Raw genomic sequence first — 15349 nt, 5'->3', positions numbered from 1 at the left:
AACTCTTTGGGTAAATGCATTTGATTCTTTTTTTTTTTTTTTTTAGCTTCAAAATTACAGTTTTCTACATATTATAGCAACTCTTCTTTTTAGCTGACATTGAGCACGTCTCCTAACAAATTACTAGAATTTCACAACGTTCATCAGGGTAAGCCCAAATAAAAACTTCGGGGCATCAAAAAATCCTTTTTTCACTCCCAGAAACATTTGCCTGATGATTTCCCTCACAGCAAAGAAAAAAAGAATAAAAAAAAAAAAAAAAGGAATACTCACAAGAATAGAAAACATAACGTGAGAGGAGCACCTGTGCAGCCATCTTAGAGCGATGCGTTGATTCAGCTCACAGGGGCATCAAAGTCAGTGAGCCAGGACTGGAGCACTTAGCCCTGGGTATAAGTTTCAGCTGCATCTTGGTGCTGAATTAGACAGTCATCCAGGTGTCCATATGCACACCTTTGGTTTCTGAAGGAAGGAAGTCAAGTTTGTGAGCCCAAAGGAAGCTGCAACATGCTTCAGTGAGGCCCCTGTCTGAAGTCTTTGGAAGATTCCACACAGCACTGACCTAACACAAGCAAATATAGCCAAGAAACACGATCCATGTGTTGCAAAAACAGGCCTTTTTACTACCCACTGGAGAAAAAAAAATACATTATACTGTGTTCGTTTGTGAAAATATATCTCAGAAAAGTAGGTATGCTGCCCCTTGAGCTTTCTAGCCCCATTTTCTCTTCAACACATGGCTGAATTCTCATGCAGAGCAATTGCCTGGAGGCCTTATTTCTGTAGAGCACCATGTTATAATGCAGGGAAAGGTTATCAAAAATGCTAGCAGGAAGTGCACATAAACAGTTTCCTTTTGTTGCATCACTCTCTCTTCCCCAAGGTATTCTGGGTCTTTCAGTCTCAATTACAAGAAACCATTTAAATTCTTTATTCATAGAGTTGATACTAAAAAGCAATGACTAGTCAGTATCTTACAAAACACATGTATTTTTTTCATGCAAATCTTTATATATCAGTTCCTTTTCTTTTGTTTTTTACCAATTTCCTGAACTTCTTGAGGATGCTTGAGGAGTTAGATAACACAAAATAACCTGTCTTCTCATAGAAGAAGGAGACAGAATGATTTGAAACTAGCTTATCTTAGGGTCATATCCTGTTATTGATTTTTTCAGTGCTCCCTATTGATTTCAGAGGTGAGTTCCACATGCAGATCAATACCAGGATATGGTCTTTATTAGTATACTTCTGGTCATTTCACTCTACACTAATGCCTCAAAACATATGGAGCTAATTATGGCATTCAACATTAGTTTGGCCTTTTTTGTCTTTAGAGAAGAGTTAAGTCTTAATTTGGTCAACAAAATAATTTGAAAGGATTGTTTGGTGACTTCTTGGTCATTGGTCCTTTAAAGATCCTGTGACATATTTCAGGGCAGGACTGAACTACAGTAGCAGAGACACATGGATAAGCATGTCCTTTGACTAGCCAGTAGTTGCACGCTAGCACTGGTACAAGGTTCCCAGTAGCAGTTTCAGACAGTGTTTTGACAATGAGAAACTCCCTGCATTGAGCCAGGGGTCTGATTCTTCTGATCTAGTCTAATATTTTAATGACTACACATACTAAAGGGATATATATTGGGCACTTAGATGAAAGTTCACCTACTATAAATTTCTGAATGCCATCAACACCTTTTACTTAAGGGGTCTAGAAGAACCCTTAGAGAACTGCAATTTTCAAATGGTTCCAGAGTTTTTACCTTCTAGGGCTCAGAGCCTCAGGTGATCAAGGGGAAAAAAAAAAAAAAAAAAGTCAGTATGTATTTACAAACTAGCCACCACCATGAGGGATGAATTACAACAAAATTTTGCCAATTGCTATGGTTCATAGTTAAACTTTGGCTCCCAAGTTGCAGTCAGGCACTCTGCCACCCAGAGCCCTAGTGGCTGTCTGAGAGCTCTACAGTGGAGTGCGGCCTATCTGTTTAAAAGGGGCAATGGCAGTTTGGAAGTTCCAGTTTTGATACAAAATTTAAAGTGCACAAGAAGCAAGACATGAATTGTCTTTAAAGAGATGGTGCCTTTTCACTTCTCTTTGTCCACAGCATTTTCTTCACAGATGGAGGCATGGAAAGTATTAGCCATTGGGCTAGGCGAAAGTTCTCCCTCTTCAAAAATCCAAACTTCTACACTGAGTTGTAACATTTGCAAAGCTAAAATTCAATCCAGTATTAAAAAGCAAAGTAAATAGAACCCTTCCTATAGTCTACTCTTACATTATCCTTCTATACTCTGAATGAAGCACCAAAATATTAATTCCCTGCATTCAGAAGGCCTTTTAAAAATAAATAAATAAATAAATAAGGGCAGAAAAACAAATAACCTTGTCATTACTTCTACATTAGAGCAGAAAACAAACAGTTGAAAACCTTTTTCATCTATTATATGGTCAGTTCATCCTTCTATTCAGATGCAATAAATGGACAGTTGCTTATCATATCATAACTACTGCATAAATCTAGGTATATTTGATTTAACTGAAGAGACCAAAGGAACAAATGAGCAAAGAAAAGAAACCAGAGGGAAAACAGAGCTTCACCATTTGCTCAACTGCCTTGGAGCTATAGGAAACGTCAGTGCTCTATTGACTTTGCTTCTCTTGTGCTCATTTACATCACTGCAGGGCCTGGCCTATGTTTTAAGAAAATACTGTTCTTTTTCAATTGTTAAATAGTGACAAAGTCCAGGTGACCCTACCACAACGTCTGAGTGGTTTATGTCAAGCCTGGAGACAGTGACTCATGAAGTCACAGATGATCAGTTGATAAATGTCACCGGTATCAGAAACTTGGCCATTAACATGAGTGATGTGAGAACTAAGAGGTTAAGTAAAAGCTACCTTCATAATGAGTTTGTGATACAGAAAAGCAACATTATGAGCCAGGCTTGGATTTTTGTTTTTGTTTCTCATTTCCCCTTAAGGTGGATTTAGTTTTGTAACTTTGCTTGTGGTTAAATTCTTTGCAAGGTTTTTTAATGCAACATACATTTCTCACCCACTAGTTGTCTGGGAATAGTCTACAAGAAATGTTACAAAGAGGTTCAGATGAACCATGGTGTAGAGTATAACTTTTCAATACTACTGCAACAATGCAGTCTGTTTGCAACAAACTGCTAGGTTTTGGAATTACCATAGCCTCAAAGTGATTCAGCAACTGTTTTTGGAAATGTTTGTAGTACATGTACTAGTATGTACTAGTTCTAGTATAAATGTTTGGTATGTACTGCATTAGTACATAGTGAGTTCCCTTACCTGCAGTTAAACATAGGGCTAAGGACTTTGCTGAAGCGGGGCCCTGACAAAATCTTCCAAAATGACTTAAATATCCAAATTTTACCTGCTTAAATTTATAAGCATGAGATACTTTAGAGAACCATTTTGCATAGCCTTCTTAGTTGCAATTCAACAATTCAACATGTCACTCAAGTCATCATGTCAAACTGGCATTCCACTTTAGGCACAGACAATTTCCTAATCTTCACTGGTTTAAAGAAAAAAAAAATTACGATATAGAAAAACTCAGGGAGGACCCTTTGGTTTTTAACACTCAAAACCTCACAAACTCTTTATTAAGATAGTTTACAACATTCAAATAGAAGCTAACGTTGCACAGTGGTGATGACTATGTAAGAAGCATACACACTTCACTTGCAGTACACTTAGGACACCATACCTTTTCAGTCCTCTCTCTTTTCTCCATCCTCTTATCAACTACACTTTGTTTAAATAAATAGTAATAATTTAAGAAAAGAAAAAAAAAAAAAAAAACATTTTAGGCCATTAACCTTACAGCTAGACTTAGCAGAATGTGATGCAGTCATTGAAGGATTCAGAAAAGGAAAGAGAAAGGGAACAACAATTTTCATGGCCTACGGAGAATTCAGGCATAACAGAGAACATCCCTTTCAAGGTCAAGTATTTAATATTCAGCACACTAGTAAAGGTTTCCCATTCTCTTTCAAGAGCATAGTCTAAAGTATAATCGCTCCGATATCCATCAACAGATAATATGGACCATTAGCAGAAACACATTTTGCAGAAATAGATCAATTACTGTAGTATTTCATTTTGAAATTTAATTAGTATTTACCAACAAATACAGAGAAAGAAAAAAAGATGTTTCTCATCAGTTTTCCTGTACAAAATTATTTTAATTTCTTTAGCATACAGTAAGAATAGAAAATTAATCAAAATCAGAATGAAATATCTTACACGTTATTTTCTCAACCACTTCAATAAGAATTTATTTTGGTGGAATTTCTGGTCTCTTGGGAAATGTGGAAGTTTTGTCTCTCTCTGGTATAGAAATAGGCAAGGAAAGCTTTAAAATATTGCCTAGACATTATTTTACTCTATGACACCCATCCTAATTCTGATCTTTCTCAGTTCCTGAAAGCAGATTCATTTACTCATCCCTTCCCTTCAGCAGCCACACTAGAGCCACACACAGCTCAACAAGTGCACTTGATACTCCCCCACATTTGTATTTTCTTTTATCCTTATGGTCTCCACAACCTGTCTTCCTTCCCCAGTAGACGCCCATGTAAGAGTTCTTACAAAGTCTGATGTCCCCAGTTTAGAGGTTAGCACAAACATAGGACAAAAACCAATGAATACAAGTTGTAACACCAGAAGTTTAGATCAGATATAAGGGAAAGTTTTTAACCACAAGATAGATCACTGGAACAGGTTGCCCAGAGAGGCTGAGGAATCTCCATCCCTGAAGATGCTCAAAGTTTGACTCAACCAGTCCTGAGCAACCTGGTCTAGTTGGACCGTTATTGAGCAGGGGGATTGCACTAATTCTCTGGAGTTCCTTTCCAGCCTAAGGTATTCTTTGTATACATTCCCTGTCTAGTGAATTCTTTCACTTCTTTAATCACCAGAACAACTTAATCATAATCACCAAATATTTCAATAATAATACTGAAGGTAAGTAGGCAGCAATGCTGTACATGCTTTCACTTTCATCAAAGGCAACAAGACCCCCCAAAAAAATCAGACAAGAGAAAGCAGATATCTTTCAAGAAGCGGGGCTACAGATCATCTAGCAGGCTTCTTTACCTTTTTCTGCAGATTGGGGAATGGTGGCTGCTGAGTGATGACCCGATGAGACTAATAACATATATGCTGACAGATGCTCTAAATAAAGTGTCAAAGGATGATTTCCAGAAATACCGTGCAAAAGTACTGGGGATAATTGTTATCTGATAAGTTACTGCACATTACCAATTAGCTGTATATGAGATACTGCATCTATTAGATTTCCTTATTTGTAAACCTCCAGAAGACTCTGTAATTGATAGTAGGAACATATCATTGATCAAAATGCCATTATCTCTGTCTAGAATAAATGCAATGAATTAACAACATAATAGCAAATAATAATAATAGTATATTAGACAATATGAATCTCATAGCAAAACCAAAGGAATGAAATACTATGCTTGGATTTCAAAGCCAAATAGATGCCAAACTTTTATCCCAAAATGATAAACTGAAGATGCAAATACATTTTACATGAAAAAATTAGAAATTGCTAAGGATCAAAATTAGACTCATACCATGCCATTAAAAGGTAAACATGCTGCCTTCTTTCTTTAGAGTAACAATACTCATAGCAGCCAAAATTTTTGAAAAGGTATCTTATACAAACCTCCTGAACTTGTTCTTAGACTTCAAGGTAAAATTCTTAACTCTTAAGAATGAAAACTATAATAATGTTCAAATTTTAACTACAGAAGGCAATATAGTAAAATACAATGTTTTTGTTTTTTGTCGTTGTGTTTTTTTGTTTGTTTGTTTAAAAATCCTGAAGTTGTCTGTATTCACTGATTTTACTTTTATTCATTTTTAATCACTTTTTGCCTGAATTCTTTCCAGGGTCAGCAGTAATTTCTACCACTTGAATAAGGTAAATCAGGAATCTAAAGGCAGAAGAGGAGTAAGTGCAGAAGAATGAGGTTTTTACCACAACCTTCTCCCAGTTATCCACTCATCTTTCCATGTCACATTCAGGGAGAGCAACTGCAACTGTCACAACAGACTACTGACAAGAAAATGCTTACAAGAGATTTCTCCCACCACTAAACTTCTGTCTGCAACAGAGATCTTTTAAGGCAACATAGAGACAATTTCCACATCTTACCTAGAATTTTTAGTAGATCAGAGAGGCTGAGTGGTTGTTTTACGAACTCTCCACCATCATCATCAACCCCAAAACAAAGTCCTGGATTTCTATCTTGGACTTCTTGAAATTGCAGCGCCGGGTAAATCAGGTACCTGCTGGATTCAGAAATGATTTGACATTCATCATTTGAAATGAAGAACTGCTATTTGGCTAGAAGTAATGGGAGGCATATTCTAGGGCTAGAAAGGTGACTTCTAATTGCAGAAAAGAGCCAATATACAAATCTTGTATCCTTTGCAAGCAAGATACAAGATTGCAAGATGATTACATTTGGAATTAGTAGCATGCAATCCGTTTTAGGTATCCCTTCTGAAATTTCTGAGCATGTATCACAATGCTAAGTAAAAAAATAAGAATGGTTTACCACACTTACAGGGAATCAGAACTGTCTAGCTAATATCAGGAAAAAAAAAAAAGAGAAGAAAAAAAAAGAAGTAGTAGAAGTAGAGAAGCAAAGAAGAGTTTTCCTTGTGAGGAGGAAAAGCAAAGGAGTGTATTTGAAAGAAGATATAGGATCTGTCAGATGGGCAAGCTAGAGCTGGCTTTCAAGTGAAACAGGACATAACTTCACGCTAATACATCTGTATGAAAGCCACCTTCTTTACAAGGAAACCAACAAACATAAAAGCTCATATTGTCATTTGTGCTGATTAGTTGGCTTCTAATAAATGACCTGAGCTGTCTGCAACACTAGAGCACTCACCAACTTGAAACTTTTCCAGAGGCTGTTCTGTTTATTTCTGTTGCACTCAAATCCACTTAACATGGCACAGTAATAAACACCTCTTTCACTTAAGTTGTCCTGATAGCCAATAGACTTATTGGCAGGTGCTCTCAAAATATAGTAAATAGTTGTCTGTCTCATCCACTAAGAAGCAGACCTCACTCTATGTGCAAGTCTGCCACGTCTTCCTAACTTACCTGCTGTTTTACTGCTCTCATTTTGTTCAGTTGTTAGCTATTAACCACAGACAGTTTTTCCATACATTTTTAAGCATTTTGCATAATGCTTAATTATGCAGCTACAAAAGACATGAAATGTCTCAAAGTTCTAGTTTAGTAATTGTCATCAGAAGGATTAGGATGGCTTGAAGTCATAAAGGTCCGTTCTGAACAGAACTGCCATGCTGGAGTTTAAAGTTATGGGTTTAAATTTAAGCATGCTATGGTAGACTGATCTACCAGACGAATGATATAACTTTATGATATGACCAGTGGTTTCTGGCCTAGCTAACATGGGATAGATGAGACCATTTACAATTGTGTTGTTGTTGTTCTGTCTTGGAATGAGATAAATATAGTGAAAAACATTCAACCAGATCCACAACACCTGACCTTGATTTAGGACCAGTCAGATAGCGTATGTTTCAGGAGTTGTAATGGCAGCCTATGTTCTTGTTTTTCGTTTCTTTTTTTTTTTTTTTTTTTTAACAAAGTAGATATGAGAGGACTTCTGTTAACAGAGGCTCCTGACAACAGAGTGCATATGTCTCTTCTTACTCAACACAAGGATTGTTACAGGAAGGCAAAGACAAATTCAACTCCTCACAATATCATTTCATTTACACACTCTATCCAAAGAGCCAGCTGAATAAAATCAATAAAGAATTGATCTAAATCTTACATGAGATTCAAACACTGTTGTAAACCTGTTTTTAAAAGCACTGATTTGTAAGTGTTCTCAGATTATTATTTTTTCCAATAAACTCATGAATTTAAATTTGAGCTTTAAATGAGTCCAAATGAGAGCTTGCATGCAGCAAAACCTTTACCCCCATTCAGTTTGACATAAAATGTATAAATATTACAAAACATCCTCCTTTTCTGTACACATATAATGATCTGGTCAGAGAAAATTCTGGCAGTAATTTTCAAAGGACTGTTTCCACAAGTAGTGGTGATGCACTGCTGGTGGACACAAGAAGGCCAGGACGTCAGAGGACCTGCTTCCTCTGAGACAGCCCCCCATCTTAGTCCAACATCATCAGCTGCCTTGTTGGAGAATTGATGCCAGTGGATCTGGGGATGCCACTTACCCAACACCCACAGCCAGCTGCAGAGTGAATGGTTTCTTGGGGGTATGCCCTGCCTTAGCCATCCTGCTCTGCGGCCACCAAAGATATCTGCTACTTAGGGTATCAGAGCCCCACCCTGGAAGGAGGGCTTCTAACCCAGGCTTTCTCTGCACCTACCAAAGCTCTTGTGTTATTTGCCTCAGGGAGCAGGACAGCTCTGTGGCTGTCCATCACTAATTTTTATCATCTGGGTGAAGCTAATCAATGAAGACAAAGAATGGAGTAGCTGTTTTAACATTTTTTTAGTGGGACTACTGTAGTCGTGAGTTACCAATCAACCCCTGTAATTATATATAATATAACATATAATTTCCTCTCTTAACCAATAACATATTTTCTCTTGCAACCATTTAGCACATAGTGAACTCATGCTTTTAAAAAAGACACAGAGATGACTGTCTTTCAAAAACAATAGCCAGTATAGCAAATGAATGGCTACCCCCTTTTGGTAGATACAAAGCTCATTTCAAGAGGGAAAAAAAAAAAAAAAAAAAGACTATAACAGTTTCATTTTAGTGCCATAATAAACTAAAGTTATATTGCAGTGGTGTCTGCAGTGCCTAGTAAAAGCAAGCACCCCCACACCTATCAGGGTAGATCCCTGTCTCCACATAAATGCTTACTAAAAAAACTAAGCCACCTTAAAGGAAGGATTTTACTGTCCTCCTGCTAAATGGTCTTCATAAGCCATTTGCTCAACTCAGTCCTGTGTCTTGTCAAGAACACTGGCTGTATACGACACTTGTCAGCATTTGTTCTCACCTTCCATTCAGTTGTATATTTTTATATATTGACAGCTTCTATCATCAAATGTAATGACCTCTTTTAGACAAAGAAATAATTGACTAATGAGATCTTCTTTTATTTGCCTTAACAAACCAATTTCTCAGCAAGCCCTCAGACCATTAAAAAGCACGTTCAGTTTATATATAGCAGGAATGTGATGCAGAAACCATCTACACCTACGTCACCAGGACAGGTGCATAAGGATGAGACACAGAGGTTACTGACTTTAATATATAATCATTATTTTTATCTTAATCCCATTTATTTCACTGCCTTCAACAAAACCATGTCTTCTGTTTCATACTATTTTTGTAGTAAAATGTAATACATTGCACTAAACAAATTTCTCAATGAGCCTGAATCACATCTTATGCACAGTCATTTCCTTAGAAACATATTTTCTATTTCCATTCTACCAAAAAAAAAAAAAGTATCTAGTGGTTGGTGAGACTTTTATCCAACTTCCTGTCAAGCATTTCTAATATTCCTTGTCTTCTACATTAGCAAAAATTTTCTTCTTGAAACTTACACAAGGCAATGCAGACCCTGGGAACATTCATGCATTTGCATTGGGACAGTCACCTATAGTTATGCATACCTCAATAGTCAATGATACCAAACAAAATAAATGTACAGAACATAGATAATAGTTACTATGATTATTGGTTATGAGATGAAAGGAGTAATTTCCATCACTAACAGGTAATCCAGTTTCTGAAAGAATGGCAACTCTTTAATACTAGCTACAGTTAAGCAAAACGTACTTCACAGACTTGACTCAAGACTTTGGAATCATTAAAATCAGAACAATGTATGCTACTTTAGAAATGTATTCCCATAGTAGCACAAACGATAAGCACTGAAGTGTCACAGATCATGTAGAAGATATCTGAGAAGGATGTTCACTCATTTTGATATATGGGTTATTTCATCAAATGCGGATTTTCAGTAATAGCTTTTGAAGCTGCTAAGGAGAATTTCCCAAGGGAAGTGCACATAACTATACTCGTTCTCAACAAAATCTTTCTTCTGTAGGGCGGGGAGCAGATACAATACTTGCAAAGACAGTTTTGTAAGAAAAGCATTTCTGTTGCCTGTACCTGTTCCCAGCCAGTAGAACACAGCTTGGAACAGGTCTCTACTAGACAGCAAGGGTGGAACGAGGTTTTGCAAAACAAAGAGTTGGTTCCAGAAAGGAAGAATGTGCTGTGAATAACTGATCTACCACAAAAGAAAAGGAAATGGAAGGAGAGGTAATTTCTTCAGGCTTTGTTGTAATGCTAATTTATGAGATTAACTCTCCAAAAGAGGAAACATACCTGCTGGATGGTACAGCTTGTATAGAGTGGAGAATTTAACATACATTTAAAACTCAGCAGCTTCGGTGTGTAATGTTCTTTGTTATATCACTCATGGGGTCATGAGAAAAAAAAACACTGAACAACCATACTAAGCTGGAAGTCAATTTAATGCCTATCTCCAGCTCAGTTGTAAGGCCACTGTAGAGCACAATATTGGCTTATCACACAATACTATCTGAGATGGACAAGAATCTGGTTTGCACCAGGCTATTTTCACACATGCACACACACACACACACACACACCATGTTGGCAGCAATTCAGATCCCAATTGTCTCAGCTGCATTTGTAATTTGTCCACAGAAAAAAAAACACAACTATGAGCTTATACCCCAAGGCCAGCCATAAAGAGTAGAACTCAAGGAAGCAGGTAGAAAAGGGCTCTCGTACAAAAGACAACCTCTACCCGATCGGACAATAACCCTTCCAGTCCTGGGACTCTAACTGGCACTGAGGAGATGGCCCCAGGATGTGAGGATGAATTGCTTACACAGCACGATGTTGCCCTGTGGAGCATACAGGTAGGATAGGTAACAACCCTTCCCTGGGAATTTTCTTGGTGGAGCAGCTACATGCTGCCCCCATGTTACACAACCTTTGCACTATCCTTCAGCGTGTGAGTTTGTCAGTCTGGCACAGAGCACTACGTATACGTCACCTCACAGCTTATCACACCTGCTGGCAGAGGCTCTGGAGCTATACCACTCCCTTGAATCTTGCAATTATGCACAAAAGTGGATATATGTTGCTCACCTGACCTCTTACTTGCTTGTTGGAAATGCAGATGACAATGCACAATGCAGCTTCACATATCTTATAGATACAAAACTAGCTGTAGAGCTACAGTATACAATAAATACTTTTGATTCAAGACTTTGCATTTTTCTCCGCAACTATTCAGGACTGGCAACACTGCAGAAAATGTGTCACCTATTAGCAAGAATTAGCTTTAATTAGTGGAAGTGTACCTTAAAAAAAAAAAACAAAAAGGACCAAGAGAAGTAATGGAAATGCTCTATTAAAAGCTGAATTCAGCCACCAGAAAACTATCTTGCAATTTATTTTGGCTACACCTGAAGGAATCCTTACATGTGTTCTGTATTATTTTCCTACAATGTGTACCTGTTTAGCAAAAAAAGGAAACACATTTATTGTTAGTTAACAAACCAGACTGACTTTTTGCCCTTCTACTTAACACAAACAGACAAGCTGAATTCCCTAAAACAGTTTATGCAAGTTTCAAGGCAATAAATTGTACTGTTTTATCTTTTAAAACACCTGAGATCTGAATTCACCCCAACCTTTTTCACAGTAGTACAGAAGCCCGAAGGCTGGCCTAGGTAGTAGGTGATCTTCATTTGTTTCCAGAACCTCCTTATTAGTAAGCACAGGCTGTGGAAGTCTTTCTGTGCTGGGTTCCTTTCATGAATTTGTTGTTGTTGCTGTTTGGTGTTGTATTTTTTTCATTTGAGACTCTGCAGATCTTTTTATTAGAAAGTCTGTGGCCACACAATTGTCTCCAGACCACCATAAAATGTCAGGAGACACCTCCTCAGAGCATGTGCAGCTATCCTGTCTCAGCTTCTCCCCAGCTGTGCTCCTTCATGTAGCTTCTTCATACCACGCTCACTTAGCCAGTGCATCACAGAAGCTCCCTAGGTCTCCAAGTACACAAGCCTATTTGACCTAAATAAATACCCAATTCTGCCACCTTTAAGCAGACCACAAATTTTTCCAACACATTTCTTTTCGCAGTGTAGCAGCACTACGTTCAGTAAAGGTGGCAGAATCCAACCTAAAGAGGCTTGTCCATGCACAGCACAGATGGACGACAGCTTTGCTGGGAACTTCCTCTGAAAGCCCTCTCCAAATTTACCATTCTCTACATCTGAGCAATCAATGACTGATGAGTATAACGCCACCCTCATTTTTATCACCATCAATAAAGCCTACTGTGAACAGAGCTTGTGCTGCATTACAGACTTTCTAATTATTTGTTCAGCACTTCTCCAGTGCTTGAGATCTGTGTAACAAAGCAAAGCCTGTGTATCCTATAGCCAGTTGTTACAGGTTATCTGAAGTCACTAAAATTTTCTCCCTGTGGAGTTATACATAAATATCAGATTTTACAGACAAGGATGCAAAGTCCTAGCCCTTTCATGGGCTCTCTGCTTTGAACACTAGTTTGGCTATTGGGTTGAAATTTCATCTACCAAGAAAACACACACATATAAAAATAAGTAAATAGTATTTTGTCTACCTTACTAATATATTGTAGATTTTTATTTAAACATCATAAAATAAGCTAGACTTCATGGAGAAGTATAGAGCTCTTTACTCACATGTGTAACAAAACAGCCTCACAAATGATTATATCAATTATAATAAAAATCCTACACTCTATTAATTTAAGATAGGAAATATAGCACTAAAGGAAGATAACACCTCCTACTGTAACTCCTTTCCCTGAAGACTGTACGTACTCCACCTCCCCCCCCCAAAAAAAAAATACAGTTACACCCTTTTTATTTTGCTACCTAGCACTCACTCACTTTACAAATTTATAGTTTCCTTATCCCTTTTAATTCTAATCTTTTGTTTTTCCAAACATTAACAACAGTTTCTTACTGGTACATAGAGTTTTTGTTACAGGTGTGGTGGTATCAGTATGGCATAGAAAGCACAGAGTTATGAAAGCACATATTGCACACAAAGAGCAAAGACAACATAGATTTGCTTCATCTCTGGCCCTAAGGCTTCCACGACCTTTCTCCAGTCCTGTTTCTGTCACAATCACACTGCTTCACCAGATGTACTCACCATTGCAACAGACCTTTTCTTGAACAGTAAACATTTAGGATGTTTCATGGAGATGGCTAGGGGCTTGCTAACAAGAACGAACATTTTGAAGAAATCATAACACTATTACAATCAACAATCTTTGCCACTAACTTCAACAGACTCAGGACTAAGCCCTCTCTTTATTTATGTTGTTGTTTTAGTGATGTGTATCACGGAGAGGAGATTTTGCTAAGCAACCAACAAAAATCGTATGCCAGTTCAGTTTCAGTCAAGACTTTTCCCTAATTTGCATAAAATTTGACTCAAAATTTGAGTTTCTGTGGAGAAAATAAATCAGGTAGGTTTAGGTTTCACTAGAAAAGTTACTCTCAACTTTGGTATGTCACTGTTTGCTTAAAAAACATTCTTTCTGAATTCCACCACACATTTTTTTCCCCTCTAAAGAGTTTTAGGTCATTCTTGCTAGAGACAAGTAGATTTCATCAAGCTGCAGAACTACTTTGATGGTCTGGAGTGTATTTTACTGGGTCATGGATTTGCTGCCTATGATATTTGCTTAAGGAGCATGTCATCATATCTCAAATGATAACAGTACTGTCATTTGAGCACTTTTATCAGGTTTTGCTGTTCTGGCATTCAATGAACCATGAAACTCTTTACATACACTTTTAAATTATTACTGAGGCAAGTGAATGAAGTCAAATTTGTATTTTGGGGTGCTTTGCTGTTTTTCTGGCTGCTAGTTCTCTGAAGTTTCAGGCTGTGGCAGCTGGCAGTAGAGCTTTCCTGTCAGTTTTCTTTTCCCTATAGGTATGTGTGTTTCTGTGTGTGGCTTGGTGTTTCCATGGTAGGGTATTTTTGGTGGTTTTTTTTGGTTGACTGGTTGGTTGGTTGTTTTTTTAGGTTTGATTGCTTGGCTTTTGTACTGTGAGCAGATGGATTCTTATTAAGACTGGGTTCTGCCATCATGTGAAGATGCAAGAACCACAGCAAAACGGATGAGGTAAGACTATAGGTAGCAGATAAAAATCTTAGTTAAATGTGACACCCCCTGTACTGAGAATCTTTAGCTTATGCTAAAAGACTAATGAGTGTGTCTAAAAACTCAGAAATAATTTAGAGTACTACGCCACCCCATCCCAAGGTTGCCTTTAACTGACAAAAAATCTTCTAGTCTCTTTACCTAAGAATATTCTGAGAAACCAGCAGAATAAGGAAGTGGGGTTTATTCTGAATAAAACAACATCAAACTATATTTATACAAAGTTAAACAGGGAAGGCATCTCTCACTCTAGGGCAGCCAAATTATTTAAAAGGGAGGAGGGGAGAGCAAGGATCATAACCGAAGTACGTGCCTTATCAAAATTGTCAGGGCTTTTACATTCCATTTCCTTGTGATAAGCCCCTTGTGCTGAGCTGGTATTCGGAAGTGAGCCCAAAGGGCTGACTGATAAGTTTACATAAGGAAGGAAATAATCAATTTAGGGCTGTTACTGAATGAGCTCTTATCATGTTCATTTCCTCACTATTGCTTCTCAAGCTAAATATTACATGTTTAGGAGCAACTTCAAAAGACTTACCATTCTAGCCTCTGCATTTTATTAAGGAAAACTGTTTCAATGGCATGAAGCATTTGCTTGCACCACAAAGGGTACAGTTCACACTTTGACAAACTCTCATTTTAAGACACTACTATGCTGAAGGAAGCAAGACATTCTTGCAGGGAGGCTACATTTTACCAGCCTACTGTTTAGTATTTCATGCACAGAAATGAGATTTTAAAAAGCAGTACACTCATTTTCCTTTCCACCTCTGTGAGTTTCCCCCCTTCTTTCTATAATGTATTTTGTCTAACTGCTTTAGTCTACTTTTTCTCCAAGAAGTGTGATTTTTAAGACCTTGATGACAAAAGCATGATTTGTGGGTGTACATGACTTGTCATGCTGAAATTAAAAAACGTGGCTCTTACTTTGAGTCGACATTAAACTGTTAAAAAAAAAAAAAAAAAAGCATCTGGTGAGTGACCCACTATAGCCCCTTTGTCTACAGTAGCTTTGCAGGGCTCCTGAGA

The 15349-nt window shown here is 37.6% G+C and overlaps 1 long non-coding RNA gene across 1 annotated transcript in view; it reads right to left on the bottom strand.

Annotated features, from left to right (window-relative positions):
• LOC106042458 (uncharacterized) overlaps nucleotides 1-15349 on the bottom strand; it is a 226541-nt gene that overhangs the window by 33925 nt on the left and 177267 nt on the right. The window contains exons 5-6 of the long non-coding RNA XR_010831078.1: nucleotides 6213-6349; nucleotides 274-462 (exon numbers count right to left, since the gene is read on the bottom strand). This is a non-coding gene — a long non-coding RNA (uncharacterized lncRNA). The remainder of the gene's footprint in view (nucleotides 1-273; nucleotides 463-6212; nucleotides 6350-15349) is intronic.

This window comes from Anser cygnoides, chromosome 4 (genome assembly GCF_040182565.1).
Source record: "Anser cygnoides isolate HZ-2024a breed goose chromosome 4, Taihu_goose_T2T_genome, whole genome shotgun sequence".
In the NCBI taxonomy this organism is placed as follows: domain Eukaryota; kingdom Metazoa; phylum Chordata; class Aves; order Anseriformes; family Anatidae; genus Anser; species Anser cygnoides.
The sequence above is the reverse complement of the archived record's forward strand: the minus strand, read 5'-3'. Positions and strand labels throughout refer to the sequence as shown.